Source organism: Canis lupus, chromosome 10, assembly GCF_003254725.2.
Source record: "Canis lupus dingo isolate Sandy chromosome 10, ASM325472v2, whole genome shotgun sequence".
Taxonomy (NCBI): domain Eukaryota; kingdom Metazoa; phylum Chordata; class Mammalia; order Carnivora; family Canidae; genus Canis; species Canis lupus.
The window spans coordinates 28,764,187-28,780,567 of NC_064252.1; the positions used below are offsets into that span (position 1 = coordinate 28,764,187).

At 48.1% G+C, this 16,381-nt stretch overlaps 1 long non-coding RNA gene and 1 pseudogene across 1 annotated transcript; one reads left to right on the top strand and one right to left on the bottom strand.

The window, feature by feature from the left end:
- Nucleotides 1-1,923: 1,923 nt before the first annotated feature.
- On the bottom strand, nucleotides 1,924-2,339 carry LOC112674983 (BET1 homolog; annotated as a pseudogene).
- Nucleotides 2,340-4,022: 1,683 nt separating this feature from the next.
- On the top strand, nucleotides 4,023-8,248 carry LOC112668661 (uncharacterized). The gene is made up of 2 exons (XR_007413753.1): nucleotides 4,023-4,554; nucleotides 7,482-8,248. It is a non-coding gene; the product is annotated as an uncharacterized LOC112668661 (long non-coding RNA).
- Nucleotides 8,249-16,381: the final 8,133 nt, after the last annotated feature.

Below are 16,381 nucleotides of genomic sequence, written 5' to 3' on the forward strand. Positions count from 1 at the left end.
AGACCCTCCCCAGCGCTGGCCCATACCCTTCCCCATGGGCAGAGCCCACAACTGGCTCCGGCCAATAGGCCGGAAGTTAAAATTTCCTGTGTCCCTTCCCGGATGAGGCAGGTGAAGGTCTATGTCCTCTCCCTCGCCTTGATGAGTAATTTGTAAACAGAACCTGAGCTTCAAGGTCCCTGCCACACACAGTCCAGATGGGCCAGGGGACACAGGAGGGAGAGTGAGCATGGGCCATGATGCTCTTCCTTCCTGCCTCTTTCCAGCTGAATGGGAGCCCTCGGGGCAGAGTGGTGGTAGTCAGTTGAGACCCGTGGCCTCCAGTGGAGGAAGAAAAGGAGGGCCGTCCAAGGCCCAGGCATCCCAGGACAGTTGGAGAAGTGTGGGTGTGGATTGGCTGCACATCTCATGGCTAGTCGGTACCCATGTAAGGCCCTGGGGTTGGGGGAACGCTAATACTCCCTAATGAGGTATCCATCCTTATTGGGGTTGGAGGGCAAGCCCGGTGGGAGGAATGACTCACCCTGAGTCCTGCATACCTGTGATGCTCAGGGAAATGCAGGTCATCTCCCTCCTTGGAACATGACCTCAGAGTAGCTTTGGGGATGTTTACACCAAGGCATGGTCACTCCTCTCAGAGGTGACCCCTGGCTGGGGTTTGGAAATTTTCCCACTGATCTTAGAAAATAATCATGACTCTGCCTTTCCGTGGTAAACTCTGGGATCTGTGGACATGAGGTTATTCTTCACATTTGGGCTTCTCATCTCAGACAAGACCTCTACTCATGAGGTTAAAAATTAGTTTTACATTTTTTTTCGTTAAAAATTTTATTTTTAGAGCCCATTAATGGGCAAATTCCAAATGGTAACAATACAGAGTATTTAAGAACATCTTAGTATTTCTTTCTATCCATCTTTGTTTTCCTTTCTATAAACATATAGATTAAAGCAATTTAACCCCAAGTCCAATGTCCGAGTACTTTCAATATCTATTTTGAACACATAATACAGCAGAGGCAGTTAATTTTATTTCCATTCAGAGCTGAGCAATGACTTTGGCTTCACATTATTCTGTCACAAATGACAAGCAAATGGCCTACCTAAGTAGCTAAAATCATAAAAGAGTCTCTGCCTCTCTCTCTCTCTCTGTGTGACTATCATTATATGCCAAGTCAATGGTATGTATAAAGTTAATATAAAACAACAACTGGACTGGTATACATTTGTTTTGGGCCCTACAGGAAATGTGCCAAAGTAACAAGCTTTAGTGAAGGATGAGGTCATGGGCAGAGGGGAAAGAGGAGTCATGTCATAGAATTTTAGAGGAAAGCTGTAGGTAAAAGGAAATCAGCCTACAATTTTAACCAAATACAGGAGGAAAGGGGAGTACAGTATCAGGGTTGATGACAATTAGGAAAATACATATACCATTCCATCACAAACTTGTTCACTACCTCAAGAGTTCAGCACCAGGCTCTCCAGGGATTCTGTTATTTTCCCACTAAGCTTCTTCACATGGAACATAAACCTACATTTATGCTAACAGAAGCGTTTTGTATGGCTATTTAATTTGACAGCGAACAACAGGAAAAAGAGTTATTAGGGCCACAGTGACTTCAGGCCACCTTAATACCCCTGGAAATAGGGGCAAAAAATGGGCCATTAAGCAACAGTATTCAAGGAGCACTGTGTTATCTTTTTTTTTTTTTTAAGCACTGTGTTATCTAAGGGGATTTACAAAACAAGTAACATTCAGCAATCCTCAATGGAAAAAGTCATAATATTTGAAAATTAGGACTGTTTTGATGCTGATTTTTTTTTTCACCAAAGTGGTACTGCAGTTAAATTGGAACAAATTCCAAACTCACACTTACTTGCATCACCTCAGTTTAATAATCCAATAAATGACTGAAAAAGACAATGAAAACAGCATCATCTAGCAGAGCAGCTTTGTTTGGCTCCCTCTAGATAAAATCTTCAGTTTTCCCATAGTTTTACCTAGAAATCCAGTTGTAGAATCAAACTGTGAATCCATTTCAGCTAATAATTTATTTTGATGTTTAACCTCATGGCCTGTTTCAATGGAAAGAGATTTTATAGCAGTTACTTTGCTTCTGAGACTTTCAGTGAGTCTCTCATTTCCTCTTCACAGACACTATAACCACTGTTAGCATAGCCATAGTTCCCATAGTTGCCAGGAGGTTCTCCTTCACCCAGGCCTGCACGCCTCATCCTGCCAGAGTAGGGAAGAAAAAAGCAGATGGAGGGGTGGGTAGGAAGGGGCCAGGGGACCCCGGACGGCGTCTTCAGTACCGGGGCCCAGAGAATCACCAGCTTCTTTCCCCAAAGTGCCACGACATCACTGGAGTCTCTAGTTTTACTAGAGACTTAATTTTAATTCATTGTTTTGATTTGCATTATTTATTACATTTACACGATTAATTGTATTTCCCTTTTTAGTTTCAATTTTATATGTTTTTTTTTAAATGATGCATTACTGTGATATAAGTCAAATGACACAGGAGGATGTACAGTGAGAAGCAAGTCTTGTTCTCTCACCCTTATCTCCCAGGCCCTCGGTTCTGGAAATAGAATCTAGGGACATTTAAAGGAAAACCCGGGGATCCCTGGGTGGTGCAGCGGTTTAGCTGTCCTGCCTTTGGCCCAGGGATCAAATCCCACATCGGGCTCCTGGTGCATGGAGCCTGCTTCTCCCTCTGCCTGTGTCTCTGCCTCTCTCTCTCTCTCTGTGTGACTATCATAAATAAATAAAAATTAAGGGATCCCTGGGTGGCGCAGTGGTTTGGCGCCTGCCTTAGGCCCAGGGCACGATCCTGGAGACCCGGGATCAAATCCCATGTCGGGCTCCTGGTCCATGGAGCCTGCTTCTCCCTCTGCCTATGTCTCTGCCTCTCTCTCTCTGTGTGACTATCATAAATAAAAATTAAAAAAAAAATAAAGGAAAATCTGCTGGTACAGTATGTGGGTGGCTCAGGTGGTTAAGCATTTGACTCTTGATTTTGGCTCAGGTCATGCTCTCAGGATTGTGAGAGGGAGCCCTGGGTCAGTCCATGCTGTTCATAGAGCCTGCTTATTCTTCTCTGTCTCCCTCTACCCCTCCCCATTCTCTAAAAACGAAGAAAGAAAAACTTGCTAGTAATAATAGGTACTGTTTATCAAAATGTGTTGTGTGTTGGGCATATAGTGGGCACTCTCCACACACCATCCTCCCATTGTCCACAATGATCCTATAAACTTGGTATATCACAGGAGAGGAAACTGACCTTTGGACAGATAAAGTAACATGTGCAAGGTCACACAGAGAATAAAAGGCAGAGCCAGGGCCAACATTAGACATGTGGTTCTAGGAACTGTGGCTTGGCCCTGTGCCAAGCGCCTTTTAAACCTTAATTCATTAAGCCATTAATGATGGCCCTTGGAATTTTTTTACTTTAGAGTCAAAGAAAGTTAGAGTCAGAGAGGTAAAGTGACCTGCCCAAGGTCACACCACAAATAATCTGGGAAAACCAGGAACGGGTCATCTGGTCTAACGTCCAAGTGATACTCTTCTAATGGTCAAGCACCATGGTTTGCAGAGATCAGGCTTTTTTTTTTTTTTTTTTTTAAGATTTTATTTATTTATTCATAAGAGACACACAGAGAGGCAGAGACACAGGCAGAGGGAGAAGCAGGCTCGCTGCGGGGAGCCCTATGCAGGGACTTGATCCCAGGACCCCGGGGTCACGACCTGAGCGGAAGGCACCTGCTCAACCGCCGAGCCCCCCAGGCGCCCCTGGCTTGCGGAGATCAGAATCTCCCGCGGTGTCACTCCACTAGCCCACTGATCCTGTCGTTGTCGCTAGGAGCGTGGTGTCATCACTCCCATTTTCCAGGTGGGGAGGCTGAGGCCCTCGCAAGCTGGCGGGGTTGCCCAGAGGCACGCGGCGAGCCAGCGGCACAGGCAGGAGGGCTGCAGGGCTCCGCTGCTCCCTGGGGCCTGGCCCCCCCCCCCCCCGGGGAGCCAGGCCTTGGACCTGCCTCCGACGGGGCCGCGTCCGCCGGGAGTGATTTCGCAGCAGCGCCTCCGTGAGCACCTGGCGGGAAGGACGCGCAGGGCGGGCCGGGGCAGCCCCGAGCCCGGGAGGAACGACCTCTGGCTGTCCTTCAAGCCTCGACGTCAGTGCCCTCTACGTCCCTGCGGCCCACCCCCACCCACACCCAATTCTCCAGCTCCCGCCGTTTCCAAGCTCTTTCGGCCACGATTTTCCAGCCTTCTCAGCGCTGGGTCTGGACCGCCGACCTGGAGGAGCCGAACTCGATGCGATTTGCATAACGTGCCCGATTGGCTCCTGCGGCCGCGGTGGGCGGGCCCCACCAACACCTGCAGGGGCGGAGCGCAGGACCGGGGCGGGGCCGGAGGGCCACCTGGCCGCCTCCCGGGGCCCGACGCCCGCAGCGGCCGCGGCGTGGACCGCCTACACTCCACGCAGCCGCTTCGCAAAGCGCGGCCTCCCGGAAACGTGCATCTGCGGGACCTTCGCAAAGCAGAGCGAGGTCGGTTACTTCTGGGGGACGTGCTGGGGGGGGTGAGGCGGGGAAGGGCGGGGGCGGGAGGGAGGTTTCCAACCTGAAGCCTTTAAGCCCCAACTGTGGACCGTGGGAGTTTATTAAAACATAATTTTATTTTTATTTATTTATTTATTTTAAACATAATTTTAAAAATATGTGCATATATTCTTTTGGGGGGACGCCCGCTGACTGAGTCGGTAGACCACGGGAGTCTTGATCTCCTGGTTGTAGTTCGAGCCTCACACTGGGGGTAGAGACTACCTAAAAAAATAACTAAAAGAAGACCAAAATAATAATAATAATAATAATAATTATTATTATTATTATTATTATTTAAGATTTTATTTATTTATTCACGAGAGACACAGAGACACAAGCAGAGGGAGAAGCAGGCTCCATGCAGGAAGCCCGATGTGGGACTCGATCCCAGTACTCCGGGATTATGCCCTGAGCCAAAGGCAGACGCTCAACTGCTGAGCCACTCAGGTGTCCCAAGATCAAAATTATTTTTAAAATAAAATGAAAAATATGTATTATTTTAAATTGTATATTTAACTTAAAATTGTACATATGTATTTAAATTTTATGTTTTAGTAGGTTCTCATAGGGTGTACATATATAAATGTGTTCCACGTGTGTGCAGACATAGATATACAGGTGTAGATACAGATAAATGGATCGATCTTTTTTTTCTTTTAAAGATTTTATTTATTTACTCATGAGAGACACACAAAGAGAGAGAGGCAGAGACACAGGCAGAGGGAGAAGCAGACTCCCTGTGGGGAAACCCTATGCAGGACAATCCCACAACCTCCCCCCCCACCTCCCCACCCCCGTCACGACCTGAGCCCAAGGCAGACAGAGACGCTCAACCACCAAACCACTCAGGTGCCCCTCCCCCCCTTTAAAAGTAGGCTCCACACTCAGCCTGGGCTTGATCTCACAATCCTGAGATCAAGAGTGGCATGCTTAACTGACTGAGCCACCCAGCTGCCCCTGGAGAGATCTTCTTTTTTTTTTTTTTTTTTAAATTTTTTATTTATTTATGATAGGCACACAGTGAGAGAGAGAGAGAGAGAGAGGCAGAGACACAGGCAGAGGGAGAAGCAGGCTCCATGCACCGGAAGCCCGACGTGGGATTCGATCCCGGGTCTCCAGGATCGCGCCCTGGGCCAAAGGCAGGCGCCAAACCGCTGCGCCACCCAGGGATCCCTGGAGAGATCTTCTTAGGACACTGTAAGAGACTTGGGAATGCCAAACTTCTTAGCCTGGCATTCAAAGCCCTCTGCAACTGCTCTAGCCTCTTCCCACCTGCCCATCAACTCTGAAAAGCCAAAGCTATAGCCCCATAGATTGGTCTCTGTGCCCAACCCACCTTTCTGTCCCCACTTTGCCTTCACACAGACACTCTCCTTACACCTCCATCTTTGAAGATCTACCCAGCCTCTGGGATCACTCCATCCCCTCCCTTATCCTGAGCTGATCTCTGCCTCCTCTGTGCTTCCAGGCACTTGGTTTGTACTTGTCCAAGCACAATTGTCAAAATGTCCACCCACACAGCCCCCCACGGTCCCCCTTGTTTCATCATCCTACCACCCAGGCTTTGGCTCAGTGTCATTTATTGATTCAACAAACATTTATTGAGCCCCTGCTCTGCACCAGCAGCTAGTCTAGGTATTGGGGATAGACCGGGGAACCAACTCTCTGAATTCCTGCTCTCCTGACTTATGTTTTAGTGAAGACGAAGAGTTTAATGGATAAACCAACACACTCTATCATTGGGTAGGTGGTGACAACGCTTGGAAAAAAACTAAAACAGGAAACAGGGGCTACTGTAGACAGGATACCGATCCTCATTTGGATTAGTGGTTTAGGGATGGTTGTGTGGAGGTGACATTTTAGGAGCAATCTGAAAAAGTAAGGAGGGCACCGTGCAGTAGCTGGAGTTTCAGACTGAGGAAGAGGAAGGAGGAATAGCTATGCATCCAGTCTGCCCAGCAAATGGATGTTGAATTAAATTGGACAATGGAGGAGTGCCTGGGTGACTCAGTCCGTGGAGCGTGGGACTCTTGATTTTGAGGTTGTAGATTTGAGCCCCATGTTGGGTGTAGAGATTACTTACAAATAATAGAAAGTAAATAAATAAGATAAATCGGACAGTGGAGAGGGGAGAGAAGATGGTCACTGGTCCAGGAGAGCGTGAGGACAGCTTCTTATATTTGCCAGAAGTGGTGAACCTGGTCTCTATCCAAATGACAGCTCTAATCAGTAGCACAACCTTTGGAAGCCATACCCAGTGAGTTTGGCTCTTCTAGAGAGGCAGCATGGAATTGTGGGAAGGAGAACCGGCTTGGGGTTCAACCCTGGATTGGGCCCTCATCTGTGTTAAAGAATCCTGTGTTAAACTTTTCACATACCTTATCTCACTTACTACTCAGGACAACATTTTGAGGTATGTCTGGTGGCTTATGGAGGTTCAATCACATGCCAAAAGCTACACTGTCAATAAAATTCCATTAATGTGCCATGAAGTCAATGTCATGACCAGCATTTTAAACAATGAAATAGATTAGAAGATATTACAGTATTTTTGGGGAAACCTGTTTCATTTTTATGAGTATATTTGTACTATAAAATATGGTGGTTTGAGGGTAAAGAAACAAAAACTCTAAGAACGCTGTTTTGGACATGGCCATGGTAAAGCACCTGCTGCAGTATCCAGCACGTACTGCTCTGCAATGAGGGCTGTTACGGGAACATAACCAATTAGGCAGCAGACCTGAAATTGCTCAGTGACCCTGATTCCTCAGACCTCCTTACTGGACTGATAAGTAGGACTACAGTTTTAATAGTTCTCCTCCTCCTCCTCCTCTTTCATCGTCTCCTCTTTCTTTTTCTTCTTCTGGTTCTAGAAGACCACATCTAGTCCTGATCTCTGGGCTACATGGACCTCAGGCCAGCCTCCAACCAACCATCTCCATCTCCAGGCTAAAACACGGTAAAAGTGAAAACCCTTGTCCAAACAAAATTCTGCACATAGATGTTCACAGCAGCTTTATCCATAATTGCCAAAAGCTGGAAGCAGCCAAGATGTCTTTTAGCAGGTGAACAGATACACGGTGGTATATCCAGATAATTGACTATTATTTAGCACCAAAAAAAAAAAAAGTGTTACCAAGCCATGAAAAGACATGGAGAAACTTTCGGTGCATTTTACTAAGTGAAAGAAGCTGATCTGAAGAGGCTACATACATACTGTATGATTCCAACTATGTGACAACTAGAAAAGACAAAACTATGAAGACTAAAAAAACATCAGTGGTTGCAGGGGTGGGGACGGAAGAGGAAGGGCTGAATAGAGCACACAGGATTTTTAAGGAAATGGGAAGATTCTGTATGATACTATAATGATGGAATCAGGTTATTATACGTTTGTCCAAACCCCCAGAATGTGCAGCCCCAAGAGTGAGCGCTAATGTAAACCATGGACTCTGGGTGACCATGATGTGTCAGTGTAGGTTCATTCCGTGTTACAAGGGTTCTGGTCTGAGACACCTAGGTGGCTCAGCGGTTGAGCGTCTGCCTTCGACTCAGGTCCTGGGATCAAGTCCCACGTGGGGCTCCCTGCATGGAGCTTGCTTCTCCCTCTGCTTGTGTCTCTGCCTCTCTCTCTCTCTCTGTCATGAATAAATAAATAAAATCTTAAAAGAAAAAAAAAGGGTTCTGGTCATCAGGTCAGTATGTGTGTGTGTGTATTTGGCGGGTGGGGGGGGGGGTTCCCCACACATCAACAAGCAAAGCTCCAGACACCAGCTGAGTGCCCTATAATTCAACTCAATTCTACCTGGAGACAAGGTTGGATTCCACAGGTGAAGGGCTCAATCCTACAAGACTATCCCTCTCCTCCACCCCCGCTTCAGATGCCAACCACAAGTTCAGGTTGTCACCTGTGCTTCTGACCCATGGGATCTAGATCAGAGGTTCGAGAGATACCCCCTCCCCGTCCTGGATTCCATTAATTTGCTAAAGCTGCTCGTAGACCTCAGGAAACCTGTTTATTCACTAGATCACCGGTTTCTTATAAAAAGCTATATAACTGGAGAACAGCCAGAGTGAAGAGACGCATAGGGGGTGCGAGGTGTGCCTACTGAAGGGTACGGAGCTTCCATATCACTCTCGGAATCACTATGTTCACCAACCAGGAGTTCTTTGAAACCCATCCTCTTGGGTTTTTATGGAGGCCTCATTACAAAGGCACAGCTGATTAGGTCATCAGCCATTAGCTTCCCCATTCAGCCTCCAGCATCCCTCCCCTCCCAGGCCCACCCTCGGGTGCTTTCCAAAAGTCACCATTAACATAACAAAAGACACTTTTGTGGCTGTCAACACTTAGGAGATTCCAAGGGTTTTAGGAGCTATGAGACTGGAACCTGACCAAGAGCAAATATGAGAAATATATTTTGTTACCTGAATGACCAAATATGTGCATTTTTATAAATAACATCACAACCACTCTGGCAGGAGGAAACTGTGCACGTGGGAAGGATTATATGGGAAATCTCCAATTTTTCTGTGAATCTAAAACTGCTCTAAAAAGTAGTCTCTTATTTTGCAATGCAGTTGAAGCATTGCTCCGAAAGGGGCTCTGGAGCCAGATGGCCTGGACTTGAAAAAAAGAAAAAAAAAGAAAAAAAAAGCCTGGCTTGGCCCCTTATTAGTTCTGTGGTGTCGGGCAAGTCACTTAACCTCTTTGTGCTTCCATGGCCTCATTTGTACTGTGGGGCATTGACAGAGATCTTACCTGTTGTGAGGATTTCGGGAGCGAGTATGTGCAGGGTTCTCAGAAAACACATCCTGGCACATCCTGTGTGCTAGCCCCCCTGAGAGAGGGGCTGTATGTAAGCAGGGGAGGAATCTCCAGCCCCCTGGAGACCAGCTAAATCAGACATTGGCATCTACGGGAGGGGCTACCTCTGTCCTCTGCCACCCACACTACCTGAGGCTTCATACCTGTGCCCCATTTGCAAGGAGGCCCCAGCTGGGAGCCTGCACCTTACCTTGCCGCTACCTCCCTATCTTGCCCTACCTCCCTATCTTGCTTGACAGCATTTTGTGGTTTTGTCCCCGTTTCCTTTGATCCAATGACTTCAAGGTGGAGGGGTTTCTAGAGGGCCAGAGCTCTTGTCTGCTTTCCCGGGTCTTTGCCCCTCTGGCTAGTGCTTCAAATCTCTTATCTCCAGAATCTTGCGAGTCACTCTCTCCACATGGGCCAAGATAACTGTGTACACATACAGCCCTCGCATTTTTAAAGCACTTTCCCACAAGTTATATCAGATGAACTCCACCAAACCACTCTGGTGAGAAGGGGCAGGGAAACAGGGAAACACCAAGGCCCCAGAGTGGTCAAGTGCCTGGCTTAAGATCCCACGGCCAGGGGATGAGTGGGTGGCTCAGCGGTTGAGCGTCTGCCTTCAGCTCAGGGTGTGATCCCGGGGTCCTGGGATCGAGTCCCACATCGGGCAAACCACATGGAGCCTGCTTCTCCCTCTGCCTGTGTCTCTGCCTCTCTCTCTCTGTGTCTCTCATGAATAAATAAATAAAATCTTAAAAAAAAATCATACAGCGAGGAAGTGACAGTTGGGAGCTCAGGCCAGCCCTCTTCCTAAATAACAATAAAACACTAACATCCATGTGTGTGGCACCCAGTTTGTGCCAGGTTTTCACCTGCCTTGTCTCATTGAATTCTCACGAGTGCTTCTCAGATTTTACCTTCATATGAATCCCCTGGGCCTGATGTTAAGGTGTAGATTCTGATTTCAGGGGTGAAGCCCGGGGCCCCGAGAGTCTGCCTTTCTAACCAGCTCCCCCGGGACGCTAAGGCCACTGGGCTCAATAGACAACCCAAAATGTAGATAGCCAGGAACCCTTCAGTGTTTTCAACTGTGAAGTTGAAAGCATCCCCTTTGGTTTTTCAAAGGAGCAACATTTGGAGGCCCCAGGCAGTTAAGAGGATGCTCAGGACCACCCAGCTAGTAGATGGTAGGGCAGAGATTCAAACTCAGATGTCTGGGTGTCAGATCCCACATGCTTGTCTTTCTGTTCTGGCCGACTTAGCATGGGGTGTCCAAGCTGCATTTACCCCAAATGGCTGAAATCCTGTGATGTCAGCCTGATTCCATCGCCACCCAGCTGGGCTGGGCTGCCAAGATGCCTTCCCCATGTTGGGATGGAAGTGGCACCACGTGGCCTGATCTCCCAGCAAGGGATGCATTAGGACCATAAAGTCCTTTGCCGCACAGAAGTAAAATGAGGCCAAATGTCAAATGCACCCTTGCAGGGAAGAGAGGCTGAGGGACACTCCCACAAGTCAAACATGCCAAAGTTAGCTTCAGGGGGTACAGGCTGGGTGCTCAGAGGAGGCCATGCCCCGTCACAGCATGGGCGTGGGGTGAGCACACCGGCTGGCGGTTCTCACCTTCAGATACCTGGGAAAGGCAAAGGTCACTTCATTTTTATTTATTTGTATTCTTTTTATAACAGCTTTATTGAGATATAATTCACATACCATAAAATTCACCCTTTTAAAGTGTACAGTTCCGTGGTTTTTAGTATAGTCGCAGAGCTGTGCAACCATCACCACTATCAAATTCCAGGACATTTTCGTCATCCCCAAAAGAAACCCCATACCCATTAGCAGTCACTCCCTGTTCCCTCCTCCGCTCAGCCCCTGGCAACCACTCATCTATTTTCTGACTCTGTAGATTTGCCTATTCTGGACATTTCATATAAATTGGATTATACAATACGTGGTCCTCTGTGACTAGCGTCCTTCACATAAAGGAAGGAAGGGTTCCTTCATGTTGTAACATGTGTCCGAATTTCATTCCTTTTTACTGTCAAATAACTTCCCATTGTATGGATAGGCCACATTTTGCTTATCCATTCATCAGTTCATGGACATTTGAGTTTCCCTTTTTGGGGGGGGCTATTATGAATAATGCTGCTGTGACAAGTGATTGTATGGACATACGTTTCCATTTCTTCTAGGTAGAATCCTAGAAGTGGAATTTCTAGATCAGATGGTAACTGTTTAGTAGAATCAGGAGCTAGGCCACTCTGTTTTGCAAAGTGGCTGTACCTTCTCACAATCCCACCAGCAATGTACGAGGGTTCTGCTGATTTCTCCATGCTTTGAATTTATTCACCTACTTTTAAAGCTGCTCAGTGGAAACTGAGACTTCCATATGAGCAACACCAAGTGGAATAAATGTTCAGTGACTGTGGTGTACTGAAGCGAGCCTGCTCCTGGAAACAGGCAGTCTGGCCTTGAGCTCCAGTCCTCCCCCTGAGCTGTGTGTTTTGGTAGTCACTTAACCCCTCTGAGCTGGTCTCTCTCTTGATACCTGAAGTACAATCTCCATCTCGTAGCAGAGATCACAGGTGAGTAAAATTTCAGAAGCTTTGGGTAACCTTGTCTTCCTTTAAAAAAAAAAAAAAAAATCATCCATTCCCGGGGTGCCTGGGCCCTGGGATCCAGCCCCATCTCAGACTCCAACTCAGCAAGGCATCTGCTTCTCTCCTACTCCCTCTGCTTCTGCACTGCTCTCCCCTCCCCCATGTTCCAGTGCTCACTCTTTCTCTCTTTCAAATAAATACATAAATCTCTAAATAAACAAAATAAACCGTCCACTCCCAAAACCTGATTCTAAATTCCCACTTGCCCTTTGAGGGGACCTGCTGGTGGTGAAAAATAGATGAGAGATAAATAGGCCTAGGTTTGTTTGTTTGTTTGTTTGTTTGTTTGTTTTTAAAGATTTATTTATTTGGGCACCTGGGTGGCTCAGTGGTTGAGTGTCTGCCTTCAGCTCAGGTCATGATCCCGGGGTCCTGGGATCGAGTCCCACATCGGGATCCCCACAGGGAGCCTGCTTTTCCCTCTGCCTATGTCTCTGCCTCTCTCTCTGTGTCTCTCATGAATAAATAAATAAAATCTTAAAAATAAAGAAGTAAATAAAAACTTATAAAGAGGGAGAGTGAGAATCTTAAGCAGACTCCCTGCTGTGTGCGGAGCTGAGCCCAACTTGGGGACCCTGAGATCGTGACCTGAGCCGATATCAAGAATTGGATGCTTACCCCTAGGCTCCCTAAATAGGTCTAGATTTAAATCCCAGGTCTGTCTCTTGCTGTCTGTGATCTCGGGCCTGTCAACTTTGTCTTTTCTGTGAAAAGATTAGATACCACATTAGAGGGTTGCTTGTCAGGATAAAATGTCTTGTGGTAAGCACGCAATAGATTGGAGGCACTATTATTATTACTTTTTTTTTTTTTAAGTAATCTCTACACCCCACATGGAGCTCAAACTCCTGTGCCCAAGATCAAGAGTCTCATGCTCTGCTGACTGAGCCAGCCAGGTGCCCCTTGTAGGCACTGATATTGAAACATGGGAAGATGCATCCATCCATCCCACCAATACTGGCCCGGTTCCTACTAAGTGCCACTTTCTGTGTTACAGAAATGATGAGGACTCTTCATGTCTGGAGCTCCCAGGTTTGGGGGGAGCAGACGTAAAACACATCACATCCCAGTGTGCTAAGTGCTGCTAAGGCCCTCCTGGCTGGGGAGGGTGGGGTGTGGCAAGCAGAAGGAAGGGGCCATGGAGAGGTCTGGGTGACACTGGGGCAGGTATGACAGGTCCCTCTCAGGCAGGGTGGACTGAGATCCAGGACTCCTGGAACACCATCTCCTCTGGAGCACCGTCTCCTCTGGCTGTGTCCTCACCATCCACACCCAGGATGGAGAAATGGCCTGTTTGCTCTGAGGCTAGGGAGAGGGTGGACCTTTGGCTTCTAAACCCAGATGAAATAAAGGCTTAAAACTGTTGAGCACACACCCAACTTCCGTGTGCCCAAGGCCTGGTGGCCATAGGACACTGTGGACACCAGGAACAATGGGTTATTGAGGGAAGAAGAGCCACATGCTATAGTCTGGATTGTGGAGGGAGAGAGCAGGGCACACAGAAGGACTTCGAGTCATGACTGCTGGTGAACAGACTGTGGTCTCTGGCAAAGTCACAAGTGCTCCCTCTAGCCTCACTGTACTCATCTGCAAAATGGGGATGAGTACCGCCCTCCTCCAACATATCAAGAGGCAATGAGATGGGATGAAAATGTTGCTGCACAAGCTAAATGCTGTGTACCTTTGTGAAGGACACACAGTGGGGTGGGGGGGACAGAGTGTGGGGTGTCACTCACCAACAGGAAAGAATAAGGGCCTGATGTGGACTACAGCAGGCATGACCCTTGAAGACTCATGGCAAGTGAGAGAGGCCAGACACAAAAGACCACAGACTGCATGATTCCATTCATGTGAAATGTGCAGAATAGGCAAAGATAGACAGACAGACAATAGAATGGTTGCCTAAGGCTGAGGGGGAAGGTAGGGGGGAAATGGGGACTGGCTGCTAATGGATATGGGTTCTTTTTCTTTTCTGAGTGATCAAAATGTTCTGGAATTAAACAGTGGTGATGGTTGCATAACCCTGTGAACGTACTGAAAAAAACCACTGAACCAACTGTATACTTTGAGTAAAATGTATGGTATGTGAGTTATATCTCAATAAAGCTGTCAAAAAACCCCAAAGAACCCCAAAACCCAGAAGCGTGGTTATTTATTCTCCAGCACCCATCTGTGAGAAAATACCATACACAAATGGATAATTGTATTTCCCAGCTTTTGTGTGCTGCTTTCACATATATTCTTATTTTAATCTTATTAGCTTATTTATTTGTTCATTCACTCCACAAACATTTAACCACACCAGGTCCTGGGGATAGAAGCACAAAGCACTGATCTGCCCTTCAGAAGCTCCTGGCCTCCTTGTCCGGAGGCAGGCAAGCTGAGGGCATGAGGGACCCATGGCCGAAGCAAGCCCAGGGTGCGGTGGGAGCTCGGGGGAGGCCATCTGCCCCATGGGGAGGGTCTGAGGGGCCCCCTGAGGGACTCATCACACTCAAAGAAAGACTCAAGAGAAAGGGGGTTGTGTAGACCTTTGAGTGAAGACCTGGAGCCCCCTAGGCTGGTGGAGCCTAGACTGAAGATATAAATCGTAGGGGGGGGGCACCTGGGTGGCTCAGTGCAAGTGTCTGCCTTCCGCTCAGGTCACGATGTGAACCACCGCGGGGGTGGGTGGGGTGGGGTGGGGCTTTTGACCATGCAGTTTGGGTTCTAGTGGGTCTGGGCTGGGTACTGAGACCCTGCATTTAAGAAGCTCCCAGGTGAGGATGCTGCTGCCATGCGTCTGGTGCCAGACCCCCGCTTTCTGTAGCAGGCCCCTGCCACTCCTGACACCCCCTGCCCCTTGGCTGTTCTCACCCCAACACTGGGCCGCTCAGGGTCCCGCACAGTCTGTGTCTTCTCCCCACTGGGCCTTGTGCCCATTTTTTCTGCCTGTGCTGAACACCTCCCCTGTCCCCCAGAAGCCACCCTTCCCCCCCCCACCCCCCCCCGGCACTCTACAGTGTGGTGGCTTGGCCACAACTACTGGGCCATCCTGTCAGCCCTTGTTGATCTCGGGTTGTCAGCCCCCACCCCTGCCACCCCTGCCACCCCTGCCATGGGGCCTGGCAAATAATAATCCCTCAGGGAATATCTCCTAGTGGAGATAAGCTAGGAAAACAGGCAATCATCATCATAATAGCACCCCTCTGGCACTCACCCTGCATGGTGCTGTGGGTGCTTGACACAGATCCTCTTTATTCTCACACACAGCCCAGCTTAGCAATGACTATCATCTATCATCTTCATTTTACAAATGAGGACACTGAGGCACAGACAGGTTCAGTAAGTGGCAGAGCCTGGATTCTTTTTCTTTCTTTCTTTCTTTCTTTCTTTCTTTCTTTCTTTCTTTCTTTCTTTCTTTCTTTCTTTTTTTTTTCTTTTTAGGATTTTATTTATTCATTCATGAGAGACACAGAGAGAGAGAGAGAGAGAGAGAGAGGCAGAGACACAGGCAGAGGGAGAAGCAGGCTCCTCGCAGGGAGCCTGATGTGGGACTCGATCCCAGAATCCCGGGATCACGCCCTGAGCCCAAGGCAGACTGAGCCACCCAGGGGCCCCAGACCATGGATTCTGATCCAGATGGCACAAGACAGACACGGGACAGAAAGGAAGAGGCGCCCTCAGAGAGATGCAAACATGCGGTAGGTTTGTGGAGGGAGAAGTCACCTCCCCCTAGGGACCTGGGGTCCTGAAGGTGGGAGGGGGCCCCGGGGCCAGAGTTGGCAGAAAAGAAATGAGAACAGCAGCGTGGCAGCGGCTGGTTCAGAGTGCAGGGAACGGCCGCGGCTCGGGGTAGAGGACCCTGCAGAGGACCAGGGAGAGACAGGGCTCACCGGGAGGTGGGAGGACACACGGGGCCCAGGCCACCAGGCTAGCGGTTTGGGCGTCACACAGAAAGCACTAGGAAGGTTCTTGAAGGCTGGAGAAGCAGCAGGATGCCTTCTTGGGTCTTTGAGGGCCAGGGCAGTCAGCCAGGTGAGAGGTTTGGGATTTTCGTGCAGCCAGAACATCTGAGTTCAAACCCCAGCCTTGCCACCTATTGGCCCAAATACTTTGATCAAGTTCCTTAACATTCTGTGCTCTGGTTTTCTCCTCTGTAAAATGAGGAGGAAAAAAAAAATTGGGTTGTTGAGAGTAATGAACAAATAGTAATTACAATGTTATTAGCATCTGAGAGATCCAGTGTAGTCTTAAGCAAATTATTTGACTCCTCTGTGCCTCAGTTTTCTCATCTGGGAAATGGGAGAGAAAAATA